Source organism: Periplaneta americana, chromosome 17 (genome assembly GCF_040183065.1).
Source record: "Periplaneta americana isolate PAMFEO1 chromosome 17, P.americana_PAMFEO1_priV1, whole genome shotgun sequence".
Taxonomy (NCBI): Eukaryota; Metazoa; Arthropoda; class Insecta; order Blattodea; family Blattidae; genus Periplaneta; species Periplaneta americana.
Window position 1 is genome coordinate 10,470,768 of NC_091133.1, and position 23,694 is coordinate 10,494,461.

Here is a 23,694-nt window from a genome sequence, read left to right on the forward strand (position 1 = left end):
ACTTAAATGCCATCGACCTGGGCCGGGATCGAACCCGCAACCTCGGGCACAGAAACCAGCGCTATACCGCCTGTGCTACCCAGGGCGACAATATATAGGCTATGTACTCTTCGCATTGTCCTCATCATAGGTGGGCATTTTGTAATTGATTACACGATTACAGTCACAATTAGTAAAGATATTAATCAGAAGTGCAAAGGAGGTAAAAATATGAGTTCCAACATCATGTTTTAAATTTATTTTATTGTTTACTATAAACATTATAAAAACTTACATATAACGTAATGTTTAAAAAATATTTATTTCAATTAAACTTCATAATATGTAACTATTTATTTTTCATAATTCAAATTTGCTCATTATTCAGCCTCTGTTCAAAGTTTTTATCTGATAGTCTATTGGCTTTTGGACTGTTTGTCATTGTGGCGAATGAAAACATTTTTAAGTTACTTGATAATACAGCATTGTTAATCCCCCCCCCCCGTCACAATAATGGTAAGAATTGTCATAAAAATTGCACACGACAAAATTTTTACCTCTCCCTAGAAACAAATTACGTTGTTGCGCCACTGCACATTTCACTTATTTACTTACAAATGGCTTTTAAGGAACCCGAAGGTTCATTGCCACCCTCACCTAAGCCCGCCAACAGTCCCTATCCTGTGCAAGATTAATCCAGTCTCTATCATCATACCCTACCTCCCTCAAATCCATTTTAATATTATCCTCCCATCTACGTCTCGGCCTCCCTAAAGGTCTTTTTCCCTCCGGTCTCCCAACTAACACTCTATATGCATTTCTGGATTCGCCCATACGTGCTACATGCCCTGCCCATCTCAAACGTCTGGATTTAATGTTCCTAATTATGTCAGGTGAAGAATACAATGCGTGCAGTTCTGTGTTGTGTAACTTTCTCCATTCTCCTGTAACTTCATCCCGCTTAGCCCCAAATATTTTCCTAAGAACCTTATTCTCAAACACCCTTAACCTAGGTTCCTCTCTCAGAGTGAGAGTCCAAGTTTCACAACCATACAGAAGAACCAGTAACATAACTGTTTTATAAATTCTAACTTTCAGATTTTTGGACAGCAGACTGGATGATAAGAGCTTCTCAACCGAATAATAACACGCATTTCCCATATTTATTCTGCGTTTAATTTCCTCCCGAGTGTCATTTATATTTGTTACTGTTGCTCCAAGATATTTGAATTTTTCCACCTCTTCGAAGGATAAATCTCCAATTTTTATATTTCCATTTTGTGCAATATTCTGGTCACGAGACATAATCATATACTTTGTCTTTTCGGGATTTACTTCCAAACCGATCGCTCTACTTGCTTCAAGTAAAATTTCCGTGTTTTCCCTAATCGTTTGTGTATTTTCTCCTAACATATTCACGTCATCCACATGGACAAGCTGATGTAACCCGTTCAATTCCAAACCCTGCCTGTTATCCTGAACTTTCCTAATGGCATATTCTAGAGCGAAGTTAAAAAGTAAAGGTGATAGTGCATCTCCCTGCTTTAGCCCGAAATGAATTGGAAAAGCATCAGACAGAAACTGACCTAAACGGACTCTGCTGTATGTTTCACTGAGACACATTTTAATTAATCAAACCAGCTTCTTGGGAATACCAAATTCAATAAGAACATCATATAATACTTCTCTCTTAACCGAGTCATATGCCTCTTTGAAATCTATGAATAACTGATGTACTGTACCCTTATACTCCCATTTTTTCTCCATTATCTGTCGAATACAAAAAATCTGATCAATAGTCGATCTATTACGCCTAAAACCGCACTGATGATCCCCAATAATTTCATCTGCGTACGGAGTTAATCTTCTCAAAAGAATATTGGACAACATTTTGTACGACGTCAACAAAAGTGATATTCCTCGAAAGTTACCACAGTTGGTTTTGTCCCCCTTTTTAAAAATAGGTACAATTATGGACTCCTTCCATTGTTCTGGTACAATTTCCTTTTCCCAAATAGCAAGTACAAGTTTATAAATTTCGCTATTTAATGCACTTCCACCCTCTTGTATTAATTCTGCAGGAATTTGATCGATGCCTGGAGACTTGTACTTTTTCAGATTTTCTATCGCAATTTCGACTTCTGAAAGCATGGGTTCGGGTATAAATGGCTCAGCAGTTTGTATTTCAATTTCGTCCCGATCATTTCTATTTGGCCTATATACATTTAGTAGTTGCGCAAAATAGTTTTTCCATCTGTTTAGGATTGATGGATTATAAAATATATATTTGCATGCTAGGATCGAGAAGATTCTGTAATTCCAAAATTCAATTTGCATTTCAAAAACCTTGAGTTATGGTACATCAATTATATTCTATACAGTGCAGGCTTACATTTTTTCTAATAGGCTATAGAATGTTTACCGTCAATATTTTCAATATGATATTATTGGGTTGCGGTTTTATATTCACTTCTTTACATATTGTACTTACACTCGTAGATTTATATTACCCTCGACCTCTAGGTAGGTATAAACTAGAGATTAAATTAAATTAAAGTAGACAGGTGTGCTTAATTTTAACAGAGACGAGGAAAAGAATCTTCATTTTCAATATGACTACTAAATTACGCATTTAAAGGTATGCTTACGTTGTACGATACATAGTCCGCCCTTACAAAAATACGCTTACTGTAACGTTGTTTTTCATCTGGAGAAATAAAGAGTAATAAATTTATGATTGCTGTACAAGAAAGTTTGGGCATTTGAATGCACATCCTCGCTTAAAGTTTTCAGGCGAAATTATCCACATGCAAGATAGTGCAATACAACCTTCAATTTTTTTAAAATGAAGTCACTATTTCTCTCTAATTACAAGTAACAAAGTGCACTACATTTCTACATATGTCGCTTTCTTTCGCAAGCTAGTGTTTCCAAGATCTAAGATAGGGGGTCCAAATTTCGTCCCTTTAGTACAATTAAGCCCGTAGAAGGTCTGAAATATTTTATAATGGAATAAAAAATGGCATATGTATTCCTGAACATGTACTCTACTTACAAGCAAGGTACAAAAAAATCATTATAGCACATTGTAGGCATTATTTAGAATAAACTTTAACAATGAAAAAGCGAAGCTGTAAGGCAAGTGTTCGTAATTTCGTCCTCCTCTACAATTTCTGAAAAGAACAATAAATTCAAGCACCTTGTACTATTACAACACAATTCAATATTCTTACAATAGTTAAACACTCAAGGCTTTATGTGAATGGTATTTTTAACCTTCCAAACAAGTATCACATATGAATTTGTTTGTCTTTGCGGATGTTCAGCACGCTTCGTGATACCAAAGAAAGCATTTCGTGGAGCGAATCCACTTCTCTCCGCGTTTATCAGATGAATAAAGTTTGCCACAGCTGGGACATTCAGCGTCATCATCATCATCGCTGTCTTCGTTATCAGTAGACACGTAAATGATGTCATCACTGCACTCACTATCACTTGAGTCAGGGGCTTTTCTCCTTGTAGTTGTCTTTGTTTTTTTCTTAAGTAGCGAAGGTGGTGTCACATTTCTCTTACGAGAGGCAGCCTTTCTCTGCACAGATGCTTCCAACATTTTATTTTTGTGCGAGGAGCCACTCACTAGAAGAGCAGAGCCTCTTCTTTTTGATGTTGACGGCTAGATTACTGACACTGCCCTGATTTGTTGTGGACTGATCCTAGAAGCCTGCTCTGAAGTCGAGGGACGTTCAGGAGGATCTTCTATTACTCCAACTTCTTCAGGTTGCACTTCCTGCTGTGTGTGGGCCACGTAGTCAACCTCCCTGAAGATGTCAGGATTGTATGGGAGGATTCCTGTCTTGCAGAAACCGTTCACTGCAGTTTCCATTCTTGCAGCCCGTACATATCTTCTGCAAACAACCTGGCGATCTGCAGATTAATTACGATGCGCCCAGGATTGCTGCTCAACCAATTCTCGATAGCTTGGGCATAGAATGTTTTAAAAGGAAACATAAACGCAACAACCAGTGGCTGTATTTTTGCAGTGGAATGAGGTGGCAAACACACTACTGAAACGCCATGTCTTCTTGCACAATCAATGAAATTGATGTAGCGCACATGGGAGCAGTGTCTATAGAGCATTAAAACCACAGGATCCTCCTTTAATGGTTTCACGTTAAGCACAAAGTGGTGAAACCATTGTTCAAATAGTTCTGATGTAATCCATCCAGAATCATTGACAGCTCCAATGGATCCTGGAGGTGCTCCAACCAAAAGTTCTGCTTTCATCCGCTTTCTTGGAAATATTGGCATGGGCGGAACATATTGCCCCATAACTGACATGCACATCACTACAGTGACCAAGGAGCCTCTTTCAGCGGATGACAGTTTATGGACTTCCCTTCTTCCTGTTAAGGCAACAATCCTTTGAGTTTGGTGATGAACAATGGAAATACCTGTTTCATCCACGTTGAATATTTTCAGTGGCTTGTACATTAATTTTATCCAGCTCAGGTTTCAATATTTCGAAAAATTTCCTGACATTTTCAGGACTGAATCCTTGGATTCTGGCAAGTGACAGTGATTGCGGTTTCCTTAACGATAAATGAGGATGTCTGTCGAAAAAGAGACGCATCCACTTACGATCTGCTGCTTTCTGATCGTTTGAAAATGGATGTCGTACGTTATTATGTATTGCAAGCTGATAGACCATTCGGCGGAGATATTTCACTGTCAATCCGTAGCAACTCCTTTCCACTTGGATGCAGTATGCCACTAATTCGTCTTCTAGTGGGTTGTGGTAAAACTGGTTTACGACCTATTTCTTTATCCACCAATTCCTCAACTATGTGACCGTCACCCTTCAACGTTATTCGAGGGACACTGAAAGCTTTACTTGCACTTTTGTAACCCATTGTCTTCACCCTCACTGCCCTAATGGCCTTCTTCATAGCTTCCTTATCCCACTCTTTGCGTTTCGCCATCTGAAAACAATAGGTATTATAAGTTCCAAATTTAGTCCTGGGGACGAAAATAGAAACTGTAAGGGGGACGAAATTACGAACATTGCTTGTTATATTATCATGGTCGGTACACTAATCCACGCTAACAAATAACCACAATCCAGTTACACATCAAAAACTACATCACGTGATTGCAATACAGCAACATATTTCATACAGATATCAGTAATTGATCTAGGAATAACAGGCTATTAAACTGAAAGATACACCACACAGGACTGAAAATGAATCAGATCCTCAGACGAAGACTAAATGTGCTGCACACATCCAACTCACACAAAACAATAAAGGAACGAAGTTGTGCGCGGGACCGTGGCTAAAACAATAGTACCAACCGTCCAAACCGGAAATCCCCTACGGGACGAAATTAGGCTTACCTTCAGTAAGACTATTTAGACATGACACAATAATGGAAACAAGATACTCGTTGCGCTACCTGATATTTTCCGTCCTTGTTAGAAGTATTTGCTGACTGTCTTTCACGTCTCACGCAACGCTGTACAGCAGCGAGCACTGTAATGGCTTAGGCCATATGCCTTCTTATTCTGAAACCGCTATAGTGATAGAGATAGATGAGGTAGCAGATCAGTTTCAGACGCATTCTCAGTGATAAGGTTAGGTATGGTTTGATGAGACCATAGATTAGCAAGACGGAGCACTACTGTTAATGATAGAGATAAATGACATAGCAGATCAGTTTCAGACTCACTGTCAGTGATAAGATTAGGTATGGTTTGATGAAGACATAGATTAGCAAGATGGAGCACTACTATTACAGATAGAGTTAGATGAGATAGTAGATTAGGTTCAGACGCACTGTCAGTGATAAACTTATGTAGGGTTTGAAGAGGACATAGATGTGGAAGAAGCAGCCCTACTGTTAATGATAGGGTTAGATGAGATAGATCAGTTTCAGACGCACTGTCAGTGATAAGGTTACATAGGGTTTGATGAGGACATAGATTAGCAACAAGCAGCCCACTGTGAATGATTGAGAGGGTAATACGAAGATAGACCAATAACAAGCGCTTCGAGCAAAAATGACTCAAGTGAATTCCAGCCACATTATTTCTGTTATAATAGATTTAGTTTCCCGAACTTGTTTTCGTCGATTATCACGATATTCTCTGCAGCATACCATATTCCTCCTTCAATTCCCTGTGCTAGCATGTTATATGTTTTTAGACGTGCATTTTCTTTCGGTGCATTAAAAAATTCGCCACTATACAAGCTAAACACTGCACTTCACTGCTGTAGTCAACTCTTAAACATTATAATCACAAATTTTACTAGCGAATGCGCGCGCACACACGCACACACCGAGTCGTGCTCGTGCCTCATTCAATCCTACTAGCCTACTGTACCACCGACATTCTTCGCATAGCCGCCATATTGCTGGCAGCGCCATCTTTTCTATGCATAATTCCTGTTAATCCTTCCCAACGGGCTAGAAGTAAGAATATAGAGTGGCGATCGCGCCGCCATCATTGAAACTTTTGAACCTATGTCCGCCATGTTTTAACTGGTCAACAAGTGGGCGTGGTTGCTATAATATAATGTTATGTTTTATTTAACGACGCTCGCAACTGCAGAGGTTATATCAGCGTCGCCGGATGTGCCGGAATTTTGTCCCGCAGGAGTTCTTTTACATGCCAGTAAATCTACTGACATGAGCCTGTCGCATTTAAGGACACTTAAATGCCATTGACCTGGCCCGGGATCGAACCCGCAACCTTGGGCATAGAAGGCCAGCGCTATACCAACTCGCCAACCAGATCGACTGGTTGCTATAGGATAATACGGAAAGTGACTATATAGAACATGTTGCATCTTATGAATCTTAGTTTAGCCTATATCGCATTAACCTATATATTCCATGTTACTAACATTTCTTTATTTTAAGAGCGTCAGGAAACCCATGCAGCAACAGTTTATTCCATACATCTTACGTTAACATCAAAGCTTAAAGATGTGGATACAAGTGGGCGTGGTTCCTATAGGATGAGGCTGAAAGGAGTGTTTAGAATGTTGCATCTTGTGAATCATACTTTATATTGTAATAACTCATATATCCCATTTTTACCAATGAGAATGAAACCCCAAGCAACATTTTATTCTACACATCTTACATTGACATTGAAGCTTTAAGATGTGGAACAAGTACAGAAGTGGGCGTGGTTCCTATAGGATGAGACGGATAGTTGCATTTTGTGAATCTTATTTTATATCGCATTTTTTTACTAACACTTCTTTATTTTTAATAGTCGTTAGTAAACCCATGCAGCAACATTTTATTCCATATATCTTAGCCAATTGGAGTTGACACGTTTCTTTTTTTTCGAGTGCAATGAATCGTCGATAGAGTGAAACGTAAGTAATGAGCATATTAAAATGTCTAAATACACATTTGTTTTGTAAATCAGTAATTCTGAGATTAAGAAAATGCAGGCGAGATCGAACACGTTTTCAGTGGAAGACACGGAAGCTTCAGTTTCGTCGGACAGACATAGGTTACTTGAAGTCGTATTCATGCCAGTATGTTATATAGACCTGAATTTTGGTGGTGTTCTACTGAATTTTCCTCTGCCGCAGAAGAAAAAGCTTCTTCGAAACTTCGCTTCTTAGGTGGAGGTCTAGATGTCTCTTTTCTTTTTAAATGAGATGGAAAATCGTGTATGGTTGGTATTAGTGTCTTGCAATGTTCGAACATGAGAAAGGCAAACAAGACGTTAAAAACTTCGTCTTATATCATATGAAAAACTAATCGCAAGAAATGTGCTAAAATTCTTACGGGCTTAAAACGTGAGTGAAAGACAGCGAATATTTGTATAACAAGGTGGAACAAACACGACAGACCTCGTTCTGCAGAGCGAACATAGGCGAATATCGTCGTACTCGACAAACTTGAACCGAGCATAGCACCTGTAATGCACGACACTAGTTGGTATTGCATTAGGCAACAAGCGTCTCCTTTCGTTTAGAAAATACATGCACTTAGTATCGAAATGTGCGAAACACAAAACATTATGTATTGTGGGAAGCCATTTCTCTCTCTTTATTTGTGAAACCGACTGCTTAGTTGACAAATCATTTTTCAGTGGGAATCTATAAAAACAATGAACACGTTACAGAATCTATTAATAACTGTTACTATATGTATAGTAATACCAAATTATGCCAGACTACTTATTTGAAATATATATTGTATGTTTTATCGCTTTGGTTGCTACAGTTATAAGCAGAGCACACAAGAGGCATCTTAATTACGGGATTTACAACCTCCACGTGGTTATAAGTCTACTTCTGCTAAAGCGAGCTAACTAGTTAAAACATGGCGGCAGGTAGTTCAAGCTAGTACCACCAAGAGCGCTGATACAGACGTGAACGCCACTCTATATTCTACTTCTAGCTCGTTGATCCTTCCTATTGCCTGGCTAAGTCACGTTAGAGAGGGGAAAGCTAGACTTCTTGGTAGGTACGGGGAGATCGCTGAGTCACTCAGGAGACCGACGTCGTAAGGTTACTATACTCAGGAAACCGGCGTCGTAGACTAAACACTGTGGGCTAGTATACTTAGGAAACCGGCGTCGTAAGGATAATACACTCAGGAAACCGCCGTACAGCTCAGGAAACCGGCGTGGTAGACTTAGCATTGTGATAATACTTTCAGGCAAGATCGTTCCTTTACATATCTGATTTGTTAGAAGCATTTCTTATTTGATTATCTAGATTTCGTGTACGATAGAATTGTTCATGACAGTGCAAATGTTTAGATATGCGACGTATTGTAAGGCTTAGCGAGTCTAGTTTACTTCCGGAAATACTAACGAGGTTGGATAACGTATGAGTTATAACTCGTAGAAGGATTTGGAAGGAATATTGGGGGCGAGTTGTAGAGAATATAATTACGTCGTATTGTGAATTTGGTGGTATATTAGAGAAAGTTGTTAGTAGTAGAAATCGGCTATCATAACTATCTACTGTATCTTCATAATTCATGAAGTTAAATTGATTGTCTTGCTTAGATTATTTCCGTCAAAATTGTTTCCTTCCCTCTCTCTGCATTTATTATGTCTGTTGTATTATATTGTGCATATGTGTAATTATTGTTTGAAGGTTTTGTAAGTGATTAAGTATAATCATATTTGTGATTCTAGCTGAATGTGTGTTGTTCTCCGGCATAAGAACTGTCCCTTGAGGAAATAGTGTACTAGTACACACAGGACTCAGTTATGTGCAATGTTCAATGGGACTCATGTATTGTGAGCATTGATATGACTGAGACACTGTGAGGTTGATAGATGTATTAGGTTCGAGTCAATTTTGCAGGTTAGTTTTGTGTAAACCTAATGCTGTATATTGGTTTTAACAGAACATTCAGGATAAAGTTATATGATTTCACGATATCTGATAGTTCAACACATATATTTTTCAGATTCTATTCTTGTTATAGCACTTTACTGTTCCGGTCTTATCATTATCTGTTATATTACATCAATTCATTCGTGTCCACATCTGTGGAGTAACGGTCAGCGCGTCTGGCTGCGAAACCAGGTGGCCCGGGTTCGAATCCCGGTCGGGGCAAGTTACCTGGTTGAGGTTTTTTCCGGGGTTTTCCCTCAACCCAATACGAGCAAATGCTGGGTAACTTTCGGTGCTGGACCCCGGACTCATTTCACCGGCATTATCACCTTCATTTCATTCAGACGCTAAATAACCTAGATGTTGATACAGCGTCGTAAAATAACCCAATAAAATAAAAATAAATTCATTCGTGTATTGTCTATTATCCATCATTCAGTTAATTATATTGCTTGTTATAAAAACTTGCCCTATGCATCGCTATTCCACTGTGCTCACCAATAGACTCGGTGCACCTAATATCTGCACAAATGGTAGCAGATGGTTAAAAAACACACACACCATAATAAAAATGAGAAACAATAGGCCTATTAAAACTAATGCAATACTCGCTTATTAAAATTTCCATATACATGTATATATGTGTAAAGTTATACCATGTCTCACATGTCTCACTCAGTTTCATTTCACCATTAAATAAGGCAACACAAATCCGACGTCAGTCCCGGGTGAATTGCGTAGCATGGTCAAAGTTTCAGTAACTTTTAACTTACGTTTTATTTGTGGAGCAACATGCCGGTCGCAAACGATTTCAAGGTCAGGATATCAGAGGTTCAATATAAACTCTACTAAATAAACACGTCGGCGCAAAATCTAGAACATCCTATGACCGACGTCGAACATACACTATTAGTTCCAAAAACTTTCTCCATAGCTTCTACTAACAGTTTGGTCATAAAGAATTAAAAAAATTTACAAGTTGAATTACAGAAGTGGAGCATTTTCTTACACTCCATGGCGGAATGGATGGGCAATCTAGCTGGAAAGAATTAAAAATATAAATTCAAATATTCTGAAAATTTCAGACATCAGAGCTGTTAAGCAATACCTATAATATCTCACATCATGTTTGATAGCCCTGGAAAGGTCTTATTTATGTTTAGTCCAGCTCCAGAAGTTAAGCGTATCAGAAGAGGGCGAAATTGGGTCTCGTCCAATTGTTGAGAGAGCGAAATAGTAAGTGGTTGTAAATTGTTTATATGTGAGTAGAAGGTAGACTTGTGAAATGTAAACTGAAGCTGGAGATGTATATGAAAAATATATTGCTATAAAACATTTCATTTACGTCACATTTTGTTACAATTTTGAACTTAATGAAAGTTTGTCTAAACTTCTATAATATGAAGGGCAGCAGTGGGCATTGTAATTTTTGAGACAACATATAAGGATATATTGAAAATTTAGGTTTTTAAGCTAGTTCGTGCTACTAGGTGCTAATGGACGTTTCTAATTTTTACAGTGTCCCTGCAGAGGTGATCTCTGACGCAACTTGAACTCTCTGAAGTGTTAAGTATTAACATTGTGACAAATAATTAATTTGGTCGTATTAATAAAAATGAGGAAGATGAGTTTCCTTCAAATTTTGTGAGCTTCCTCCATTTCCTAATAAAGTTGAGGAAAATGAGCTTGCTCACCAAGAGTTTCCTCCACCTTTGAGCAAGGAGTCAACACGTAATAGTTTCCTCGCATTACTTATTAATAAAACGGAGTTTTTTTTTTTTCTTCTTGCTCCGAAGCATTTGCTTCAGAAAACCTGAGGTATCTAAATAGGTAACTAAAGCTTGTGGAGTGAAACTGTTGTGTCGAAATGGCTGAGTTTAATGGATATTCAATGGCCTCAAAAGTTGTTTAAGAAGCACAGAGACTTACTTTCGAGAGATTACAAAACTTTGTATCGATTTAATCAAGAAAATGTGGGTGGTTAACCGACTATTTCTTAGGTGTCACAAACCAAATCAGAGGCGGTACATTTACATATTTCCTTAACAGATTTGCAGAGGCTAGTGCTGTTGGAACAATAGGTTGCATTAAAGAAACAGAGGGAGTATTATAAGGAAAAGCGTGCAAGACTTTCTGAAAACTACTATCAAAAGACAGCTGATAACATACTGAATCTCGATAATACCTCTTTATTTACAAATTACACACAAATGTAACTTACATGAAATTATCATTTCAAGTGTTATGCATTGGGATAAAATGGAATTTCTGGAGAGGGGCATTATGACCTAGCACTGCGACCTATCAAGATCTATTGCACTAACTCTCAAGCTAGGCACATTCCCAAACCCACACCGGCTCACTACACTAAGGTTCGCTATGTATCCGGGTTTCGAGCAGACAACCCCACTCATCCCTAGGTCAGCCCCCTCCTTACGTCGCTAGCCGGCATTCGGGGAATGCTATGGAATAATGACTGAATGGAGAGATGTTGACGGAATGATGTAAATTTCTAATCAGGGGAAACGGGAGAATCCCGAGAAAAACCCAACTGCAAACTTGTCCGCCATAAGTGTCACTATGGGTTTTTTTTTTAATTAAAGATCCCATACGAACCCGGATCGCCTGCATTACAGGCTGAATGTTTGACCATCCAGCCACCACTTAGGTCCCTATATCTTACAGAAAACTGTGTTAATAATAATAATGACTGTGCCAGAGAGTTACATCTTATGACTCGTTATAAAAGTGTATTAATTTATCGTTCTAGAAGTTCGTATTTCTTTATGATATGTTTGTATTTTAATTCTAGCATATCGGTATATATTTAAGTCTACTGTTATCCCTGGATTTTTTTTTTGAGAATGGAAAAAGTTACACAACGCAGAATTGCACTCTTTGTATTCTTCACCTGATATAATTAGGAACATTAAATTCAGACGTTTGAGATGGGCAGAGCATGTAGCACGTAAGAGTGAATCCAGAGATGCATATAGTGTTAGTTGGGAAGCCAGAGGGAAAAAGACCTTCGGAGAGGCCGAAAAGTAGATGGGAGGATAATATTAAAATTGATTTGAGGGAGATGGGTTATGATGGTAGGGACTGGATTAATCTTGTTCAGGATAGGGACCGATGGAGGACTTATGTGAGGGCGGCAATGAACCTCCGGGTTCCTTAAAAGCCATTTGTAAGTAAGTTGCCCTGGATTTAGCTACCTCGTTTAGTGTCCATATTTCCCTTCTGGTTTTCATATTGGACACTTTTTAAATTAATTGTGCCCTGTTTATTGGCACCCAAACGCCTTTCATACTTCTCTCTAATATCTGCAAATGCGGCAGATTTGTTTTGTCTCGATTCCGGCAACATTGACTTCTGATATATAACTGGAAAATTCTTAATGATGTCCATAAACAAATATAAATCTTCCCTCTTTTCCTCAACATCTTCCTCTGTGTCAATCACAGCTCAATCACTAATTCTTTTGATCGAAATACACGTGGCGGTATCGCTTGTTGTGGCTGAACTGACCACGATTCTACTGATACGAACTCCCACGCGAAGTGTAGCAAACTCTGTGAGCAAGCTCCGGCACGTAAGAGGAAGCTCCGATAGTTTTTATTAATACGACATTTCAGAGCTTCTTCACAGAAAGAGCAAGCTCGTTTTGCTCATGAGGAAGATTAGCAAAGTAAGGTCTCCGTTTTTATTAATACCACCCATTATTATCTTCTGTTACTAAAAGACTTAATTTGGAGAATTGTTGTCAAGGTGGAAGTAATATTTCTCCACAACTGTACAGAATTTCGTTTACGAATTTCGAGATATAAAGATATTTTTGTAAAAAAGTATGATATGTGGCTACCTGAGAATATTAAATTGCTCTTCTGAAGTTTCGGTATTTTTAACAAGTAGAATACCGACATTTATAATAAGAAGATCCCGTAAACATTACACAGAATCGAGCGAAAAATGTAGGCAAAATGTTGTGCAAAAATTTAGCTTCCTCACACACTGAAGAAGCATTCTTTTGCAGTACAGTGTTCCTTATGATCTTCGGGAAGGCGTGATGCTGCCCAAATGGTCAAAGAGGTTGCTGTCACAACTCCTCGAAAGTAAGGAAAGCATACCAATTATTCACTCCCACAAAGGTGTAGTTTCCCTTATCCAAACGTAATCTGCCTTCGTATACAAAACAAGTAATTCCTGTACCTAACTCACAAAATTTTATGAAAATCTGTTAGATAGGAAAGAAATTATATTAAATTGTTTCTGTATATATTCACCCCTAAAAGGGGTAGTTTCTCTTATGCAAACGCAATTAGTTTTCTTACACAAAACAAGTACGCTACATTTAACTAATATATAAAAGTTAAAGAAAATCTGTTAGGAAAGAAGTTATTTTTTTCAACAGATTCGCCCTTATAACTGGGTAGTTTTCCTTATCCAAAAGTAATCAGACTTCATACACAAAACAAGTATGGTGCGTGTAACTAATATACTACATTTTGTGAAAATTTGTTATATAGGAGAGAAGATAATATTTTTGTATGCATTCACTCCTATAAAGGGGTAGTTTCCCTTGTTCAAGTGCAACGAGACTTGGTACACAAACCAGGTATGGCACTTTTAACTAATATACTTACTATATTTTGTGAAAATCTGCTAGATAGGAAGAAGTTACTAATGTTGTATACATTGACCCTTTATTTATTTATTTATTTATTTATTTATTCATTCACTCATTAGTTACTTACTTACTTAGTTACTTATTTATTTACTTATTTAGTTACTTATTTATTTACTTACTTCAGTCATTTAATTAATTTATTTTATTTATTTATTTAATTTAATTAATTAATTTTTTATTTACTTATTTACTTACTTAGGTACTTACTTATTTACTTATTAACTTACTTATTTACTTATTTATTTACTTAGTTACTTATTTCCTTACTTAGTTACCATACTTATTTATTTATTAGTTACTTACTTATTTAATTTATTTATGTATTTATTTATTTAATTTTATTTATATATCTAATTTATTTAATTATATTTATTTACTTATTTATTTATTTATCTAACTTATTTATTTATTTCTCATCAATCTTGTCTGGGCATGGCGGATATGATACATTCCAGTTCAAATTCGTCATTCCCATATGAAGTAAAATGTAAATAAAACATAATAGTTTCACAAGTATTGGTCTATGAACTACTTCTTAATTTTACATGCTACTAATAGCAGTAGTACTATTTAATACTGCACATCTACGATACTATACTATACAACACGGACGAAAGCAATAATAATAATAATAATAATAATAATAATAATAATAATAATAATAATAACAATAATAATAATAAAGAAGGCAACTATCGACAACAAGAATAAGAAAGCCTTAGCACAAAATCATTATAAAGTTTCACTTTTACTGTATTAAATGGCTTTATAAAAAGAAAATTAATAAAAAAAAAACTTAATGAACTGGTAACAGACAGTAGAAGAATGGAAGTTTTTACAAAGCATTTTGCATGAGGATGCTAAAGAATCTCTTGGGTTTAAGCGAAAATGGACCAGAAAACATGGAATCAGGAATTAGGATGGAGAACTTGACAAAATTATAGAAGAAAAACGAATGGCTTTTAAACGATTTCTAAACACCTAGGTAAAATTGAAGATGAGATCAATTTAAAATTTCTGAATTGTTATGTTAAAGAGATTGCCAAAATTGAAGTAATTGATAAAAATATATGGATAAAATATTTTGAGCAATTGTGAAAAAATGAGATATTACTTGGTAATTATGCAACTTCAAATAATGATAATCATGAACACTTTACCATGGATGAATTAATTGATGTTCTAAAGCACTGCAAGAACAACAAAGCTCCAGGATGTATCAATATTAATATGGAACTTTACAAGTGCTCCAGCAGTGAATTCAAAGCTCGACTATTAACAATGTTTGTTTATTTATTTATTTATTTAAATTTAAATATACAGAATAAAGAATATAATTACAAACAAGAGAAATAGAAATAAAATAATACAATCAATATAAAAAGAAGATACAGTAGTATTAACAAAATTTGAGACCGAATGAGCAGCGCTCGTGTTCGGTCACAGTTCAGATATAATATTAATTGGCCTATAAGAGAATATAAAATAAAATAAAATAGGAAATAAAATTAAAATTACAGTTGCAGAAATTATATAATACAATATTAATATAAGATACACATAGAAAATAAAAAATAAATAAAATAAAATAGGAACTAAAATTTAAAATTAGAGCGGCAATGGAATTATATAACATTAACACTAGAGAAGAATAATATCGCACTTGAAAAGTAGGACAATTTATAAATATATATAAACATTGTATAACAGAATTTTAGATGGAGAAAGCCACCCTGATATTCGGCATAAGGCTCTAGTAATACCAATTAAAAAAAAAAAAGAGATAGAAATGACTGTGAAAATTACAGAGGTATTAGTCTGCTAAATTCAGGATATAAAATTTACACAATACTTTTAAAACAAAAATTATGTATATTTTATGAAACCAAATTAATGGAAAAATAAAATGGATTCCAGAAAGGCAGATCATATGCTGATGGGTACTTTACTCTGAAAATGATAAAAGAAAAACAAAGAGGGATTAATAAAGATACACATTCGGCTTTTATCGATTTTAAAAAGGCTTTTGATAAAGTTAATAGAAGAAAGTTATTTGAAATTCTGAAAGAAAATCATGTTTCAAACCAATTAATAAATGCAACCTATAATGTATATTGTGAAAATTATATTTCACTATGTACTGGAAACAACCAAACTGAGTGAAAATCAATTAATCAAGGTATTCGACAGGGTTGTAGCCTATCCCCATTACTATTTACTATATATATGAATCATATGATTAGAAACTGGAAAATAACCAAACATGGTAATTTTAACAACAACATAAATTTGAAAGTTAGATATATTAGTGTTTGCAGATGATGTAATATCATTAACAGATTCTGAAGATGGCCTCCAACGTTATGTTTTACAATTACAATTCATTTCTGAGGACTACAGGATGGAAATTTAAATTAATAAAACTAAAGTAATGGGATTCAATGGAAAACATCATCTCCGCAACAAAATTTGCCTTTGTAATAAACCTGTAGAACAGGTCTTATGTTTTAAGTATTTGGGTTATCATTTGAGCTATGAACAAGAAAAAGATATTTCTACAAAACTGAATTACTTTAACTGTGCAACAAATACCATTAATAACATTTTCAAACCTTCTCTTGTCCAAAAACATACAAGAATTAAAGCCTATAAAACACTGGCGAAACCTGTTCTCATGTATGGATGTCAAGCTTGGACCATAAGTAAATGTGATGAACATTGAATCACTGCCAATGAAATTAAGTTGTTAAGAAGAACTGCTGGCTATACTAGATTAGACAAGAAGAAAAATTAGAATATTTTGAAAAAATTAAATATTGACCTAATTTTAGAGAAAATTCAAAATTATAGACAGAAATGGAAATCTCATATATTCAGAATGCCAAGCACCAAATTACCATCCTTTAGGATCAAGATCTCAAGATCTTTGGACCGTCCACTGAAATGATGGAGTGAGACCGTAACAGGCCACCATGCTTAATACGTGATAGGAATAATAATAATAATAATAATAATAATAATAATAATAATAACAGTAATAATATCATAATAAACTCACTTCACTATACTTAACATTGCTAAATGTTTTACTATTATTATTTTAATTCACCTTTTCACTGTTTATTAAACTATTTAGCAAAGTTACTAATTTGGTTACTCCTTAGCTAATGGCTTTTGTAGAGCGAAGAATTCTCTCAAATTATAATCTGTCTTCACATAGTTCTTTTATCTTCTTTTCCCATTTAATTTTGATTCTGAACAGAAATTTACCAAAAATATTAAGCTTGTTAATGTTTAACGGCCCACTTAAATTTAAGAAGGCTATTTTCTCGTTTATCTTCAAGAATTTATAATCTATTCTGTTAAATCTGAGATCAATTATTGCTGTGCATTTTAACAGTATATGGATTGCGTCTTCCTAACACCTGCATAGGGAACAAATATTCTTACCCACATTACCTCTTCTATTTTTGAGTCTCCAAATATCTGATCTCCACCAGGCTAATCCTACTCTCACTTCTCTTGTGTTTCATCTGACATACTCTTCCTGTTCCCAGAAAGTTTTCATTTCTCTATAATACCTTAATGAATCCAAGTTCGTTATATTACTAAAAACCTCCTGTCTTGAAATTTCGTATTCTCTATCTTTTATAGTTTCACCAATAATCTTGGCATTTAGAGTACCTATTTCTTTCCATAACCAATTTAAATCTAATATGTTTACTTCTGATTGTAATTCTATTAACCAGTTCGATTTTAGATCAGTTTCATCTAGAAATCAGTTTCATCTAAAGATCGACGTATTATTCCTCAGCATAATGTTACCTAAATATTTTATTTTCCTTTCCAAGATTACTCCTAGACAGCTATCCACTTCCATCTCCAGTCTCGCTGCCGAATTTGACGCATTCCATGGTACGTTTAGAAAATTTTGCACAGTTTACCTATTAACGTATCGATATTTATACTAGTCTCTCTATTGCCCCATATGTCAAAGTTATATATTTTCGATTTTATTAACGCCCTTTACATATTTAGAAAATCCTTCACCCCCAAATTCGGCCACTTATTCAAACATTTATCCACTGCTTATAGTGCAGTCTTTCCTTTATTTATCTCTGTTTCATTTTGCAATTTTCAATTTCCCCTGTTATCTATTGCTACTCCTAGGTACATGAACCTGAAAACGCATTCCATAGGTATCCCATTCACAAACTATTTCTCTTTTTTACTCCGAATATTCCCCTTTTTACATATCATTTATATATGTACATATATTATCCTGAAGTCTGATTAATGTAATATGTAGCTAATTGGCGATTTATGTAATGAAGGGAGAAAGGAACTGGACACCCTACCCCATTATCTCCTGGCCTAGTTGTCTCATAAGTAATGCTTTGTTGGTGTCACTTCTGGGGTCCAGACTTGTCTTCGAACAGGTTACTAAACAATAATAAAGGGTAGTTTTCCCCATCCAAACGTATTCAGACTTCGTACACAAAACAATATGCTACTGTAAATAAAATACAAAGTTTTGTGAACATCTATGTATTTGATAGGAGCGACATTATTAATGTATTTCAGCTAGATTGTCCATCTGTCCCATTATGCACCGGCTACAATTTTTCTATACTCTTGACATTGTCTCTAGTTTCTATTCCTTATTATTATGTCCAAAATAAATTAAATCTTTTTTTTTAAATAGAAGGATATTTTGGTTGAATGTTCCTGTAATTTATTCATATATTTCGTATTCATTATTTTTTTTTAATTACAACACAAGTCATCTTCAAGCTTGTTATAATTTTTACTCGTGTGTTTTTCGCCAGAGAGACATAATTATTATTATACATAAGAATGAAGAGTTCGTTAACTCATTCAAATATAGACATTCATTCTTTGTAATCCACACACAGATATTTTATTCCCAACTTTAGAATCAATTTCATATCTGTTATCTTTAGAAGAACAAAATGTACACTCTACATGACCCAACTTCTTAGATACTGGACACTGATTTTGATCCAATGTGTAGTTAATAATACACCGAAGTGTATACTGGATGTGAAGAGTTTAAAACCAACTTTCAATGTTATCAGGAGGGCATATTTAAAGACACGACTTCAAAATATCGCGTAAGCACATATGTCGTTATTTCATGATTCAATTATTTATTTTTGGTGCAAGGGACAAAGCTTTTTTATGTATTTATTTATATACCCTTGTACCAAAAAATATAATAAAATACATGCTTTTTAATGATTTTTAATTTCCACAGTCTTTGTACGGTACATAATTACTTACGCGGTATTCTGAAGTATAGTGCATTTAAAGGTACCTAATTGTGGAGATTCACTCCACCATTGATTTTCTAGTTTCTTTATCTGGGAACCTCATTTTTTAAAAGAACTTAGGAAAAAGTAGCACGACGACCTAACCTGACTTGACCTAACCTAATCTAAATTTCGATTTAGACATCAATCTGACAAACAATCTCTCTTACTTTAACAGTTTGGTGCATTGATGCCTAAGCCAAAATTTGGGTTAGGTTGTTAAGTCCTCTAGCTATTTTTTTCTTAAGTTCTTTTGAGAAAGGTGATAAAAATTAGGGGTTTTTAGAAAACAATTTAAAAATCGATTATGAAAATTCTGTCATTTCTGTAAGTGCCATTAAGTAGTGTAAGATACCACCTACAAATTATAGCCTACATCAAGCTTAAAAAGGAAAATGCATTGTAATAGTGTATTACGATACAAGGTTGGGAAGTGTTTTTTACAAAATCGAGGAAAAGTTTGAAAAACAAGCAGAGCGAGTTTATCAATTTCTAAGATTTTGTAATGCACTTCACAAACGTCTGGCTTCAATTACAAGCCAGAGCATGGGTAGGTATGGTACCGTTTAGTGGAGACGGGAGATTCTATACTGATGTAATTGTGCTTGCTCATTGCTTTCATTGTATGTAACGTTTATTTTTTCAGTATTACTTTATGCACAAAGGTAAGATCAAGATTCAGAGTAGTGATGTAAATTATTACGGATTCGAAAACAGTGTTTTATTGCAATCAATTAGCTATACTTCAGAATACAGCGCAAGTAGGCTACTTACATACAAAGACTGCCACTTAAAATAATTACAAAAAAACATGTTTTTATTGATAGTACAAAGATAAATAAATAAAAAAATATATTAATTGCACAGAAAATAACAAAATCAATAATGCAATAAAGACGTAAGTTCCTACGCGGTATTCTTAAATTCCATTCCAGTAACAGATTTGTGGCTAGCAAATTGACAATGTTTCGCGACTTTATGATGTTTCACCTGTAACGTGAAAGGTCTAGGATATATTTCAATATTATCTTATGCGATTATCTATCGTGCTTTTCTATAAATATTTCAGATGCCCAGGAAGCCAGTTTTAGCTTGAACTTCGCCAGTCACCATAACAATAACGTTATCCTAAATTAATATTTTGTTATAAACTTTTTAAAATTTAATTTTAAATAAATATAACTATAGAAAACGAGCTAAGAATGTGAATTATGCAAATGAAACCAAAACGTAAACAGAGGAAACTATTGACATATTATAATAAAGTATGAGGATGTAAATACAGTTAGGCCAAGTAGGATAAAAATCTATGAAAAAATGAAGAAACATACCTTCAACATAATACATAACAAAACACGTCATTATCTATTAAGTATGTGCCAATTAGCGAAAACTCTCAGTGAACTTTAAATCCTGTAAATACAGAGTGAAAAGAAACATGTTTATAACTAATTTATTACAAAAAATACTAATATTAATAAACAAACCTTGAAAACCAACAAAGTCAGTGTATGCATCTACAAATTATAGGTAGTTCTGACGTATAGCAGGCATTCTGAATCTTCAACAAAACTGCAACATTTATGGGATCACAAAACAGCTGTTTACAATGGAAAATCAACGGCGTAACTTTATTGATATGGCAGACGAGACCCAACAATTTGGCTAGAATTCTGATACACCACAAACCACAAGTGAGACTGTAAAAATGTAAATTAAACAAAATTTAATTTAAAGCAATGTAAATCACTTCGTCATTATGCAAATCAAGCTTTCAGGAATAACTCCCTGTAAAGTTAATTTGAACAATTTTTCCCTTGAAATTATTCAAATTAACTTTACAGGGAGTTATTCCTGAGAGCTTAATTTGCATAATACACGTCACTGTACGTAACAAACCACAATTTAAGTCACACAGAGTTAGTGTGCACTCAATGTTGGTTGCTTGACGGTTGTCAAGCCCACTTTGAGCTCTGTGGATATAGAAGGAAAAATTGGATCGGTGTCGGGTAGAGTTCCCGGGTAGCTCAGTTGGGAGAGCGTTCGTACGTTTAACCAAAGGTCCCGGGTTCGATACCCGGCCCCGGAACAATTTTTCCCTCGAAATTATTCACCTTGTCATTATTAATAACCGTAAAAATTGGCAAAGACTGCAGCCATATTTTCATTTATCGTCTTATTTTTATCGCCAACACGCACTTAGTTTATAATACATAAACAATTAACGTTTGCTACGACCGCGAACATAATTCTATCGACACACACTTATACAGACGTGGACAAATTATTAGACCAAATTAACTACGTATATGTGCAACAAAGCTGTATTTATCGGCAGAAATAATAAACAAAAATGTATTTTGCATAGAAATAATGAACAGAAAATTGAGTCTGGAGGTTATTATTATTTTGTGAACATTCCCTTATTCTTTATTAACACGTTGATTTTGTCAGGGATGCTGGAAACCTAAGTTTGACACTTTCTTTGAATATCAGCATTACTTAGCCAGATATCAGACAGTGCTTAAATGAGTCCATGTTTTGTTGTAAGCCTCTTTTTGATCACTTTCTTCTAAAGTATAGAAAACAGATTTTCAATTTTGTTCATGTCCGGTCTTCTTGCAGGCCATGGGAGAATATCTTCTGCAGTATATAATTAAAACATCAGTAGTACCAACACAGCCAGACAAAATATACTTAACCATTGGAAAAATATACCATAAGATGTAAACAATCATATTTACAACAATAGAGACTCTGTGAATTATACTGATAGTTGATATGACGAATTTTATTATGTTTCCAAGAAAAACGTTTTAGCCTAATAATTTGTCCAAGTCTGTATTGTAACATTAATTCACATTGAAAATCGACATTAGCACAAATACATGTTCTGTATCGTAGGCCTCCACTTGACAGTTAATTACAGTGTTGCTGAAGTATGGCTCCGGCTTGCAACTGAAGAAGGCTCTGGTATTGTACAACATTTTTTGCATTGAAAATTTAGAGCAATATTATTCCAAAGCCTTCGCAAAACCATAATGTAACGGTAACTAATAAGAAGAGGACACGCTCTGTATATCACCGAATTAAATAAGATTTTGTGACATGAAAGTACAAGACATACTGTTTAAAGTCATACCTGATATGGGTGGCCAATGACCCCTCGTTTTGAAAATATTGACTATTGTTTGTGACATACTTCCGTTAGATGCTCAATAGGGAAGCATTAGACTTTGTAACTGCGTAGCCCATATGGTTGGATGTTGAGTTGTTATCCAGGCAACCTGAGTTCGAATCTTAACTGGTCCTATATTTTTTTTCTTTTAATAATGATTAATATTGTGATCACAGTTATCTATTTACATACCTATATCATATTTCTCAATGTACTGAATGCTTCATCATGTTTTAAACAAATTACTAATTAACTAACATTGTATTGTAAAGGATAAACAATGAAATATTGCTCACTTGGGAAGGTAAGATGTGTCACTGGTGTCTGTTCTATTTCTGTAGCAGCTATTCCATTTCATTTTGTACCCGATTCATTAAGTTATAAAAAAACACAAAACATACATATTTCCTGCACCATGCACAGCAAATGAAAGAAGGTTGTCTACACTTCTGTTGCGAAACAGATATCCTTCACATTGACAAACATTTCTCTTTCGTTTATCAATTTTGATGCATACCACGCATATTTCAACATGGCTTTGAATATAGGAACTGACAACTTAAAATGAATAATAATAATAATAATAATAATAATAATAATAATAATAATAATAATAATATCAAGCTTTAAAAATGAGAAGGCATTAGGATTCGAACTCGGGTTGCCTGGACGACAACTCAGCATCCAACCACATGAGCTAGTAAAGTCAACGACTGAAAAAATAAATTTCTAACATATTCATGGACTTTTCTGAAAATTACGCAAAATGAATTGCAAAACATGAGCTACGCCATTACACAGTCTAATGCTTTCCTGTTGGGCACCTAACGGAAGTATGTCACAAACAATAGCCAATATTTCCTAAACGAGGGGGTCATTGGCCACCCATACCAGGTATGACTTTAAACAGTATGCCTTGTACTTTCATGTCACAAAATTTGATTTAATTCGGTGATATACAGAGCGTGTCCTCTCCTTGTAATTAAGTAACGATAAGTGCACTGTAATGGGTTTATTTCAATATAGTTTTGTTAGGTATAAAGAATGGTTTTCCTAGCAAGTTTCTGTGTGGGAATTCTAACTTTCAAGGCCTAACAACAATAACTTTACAATCACAATCGTGCAAAAAATAAAATT

The 23,694-nt window shown here is 34.9% G+C and overlaps 1 protein-coding gene across 2 annotated transcripts in view; it reads right to left on the bottom strand.

Annotated features, from left to right (window-relative positions):
- Window positions 1-23,694, bottom strand: part of LOC138693379 (zinc finger protein 664-like) — an 81,036-nt gene that overhangs the window by 57,105 nt on the left and 237 nt on the right. The gene's annotated exons all lie outside the window — the stretch shown is intronic.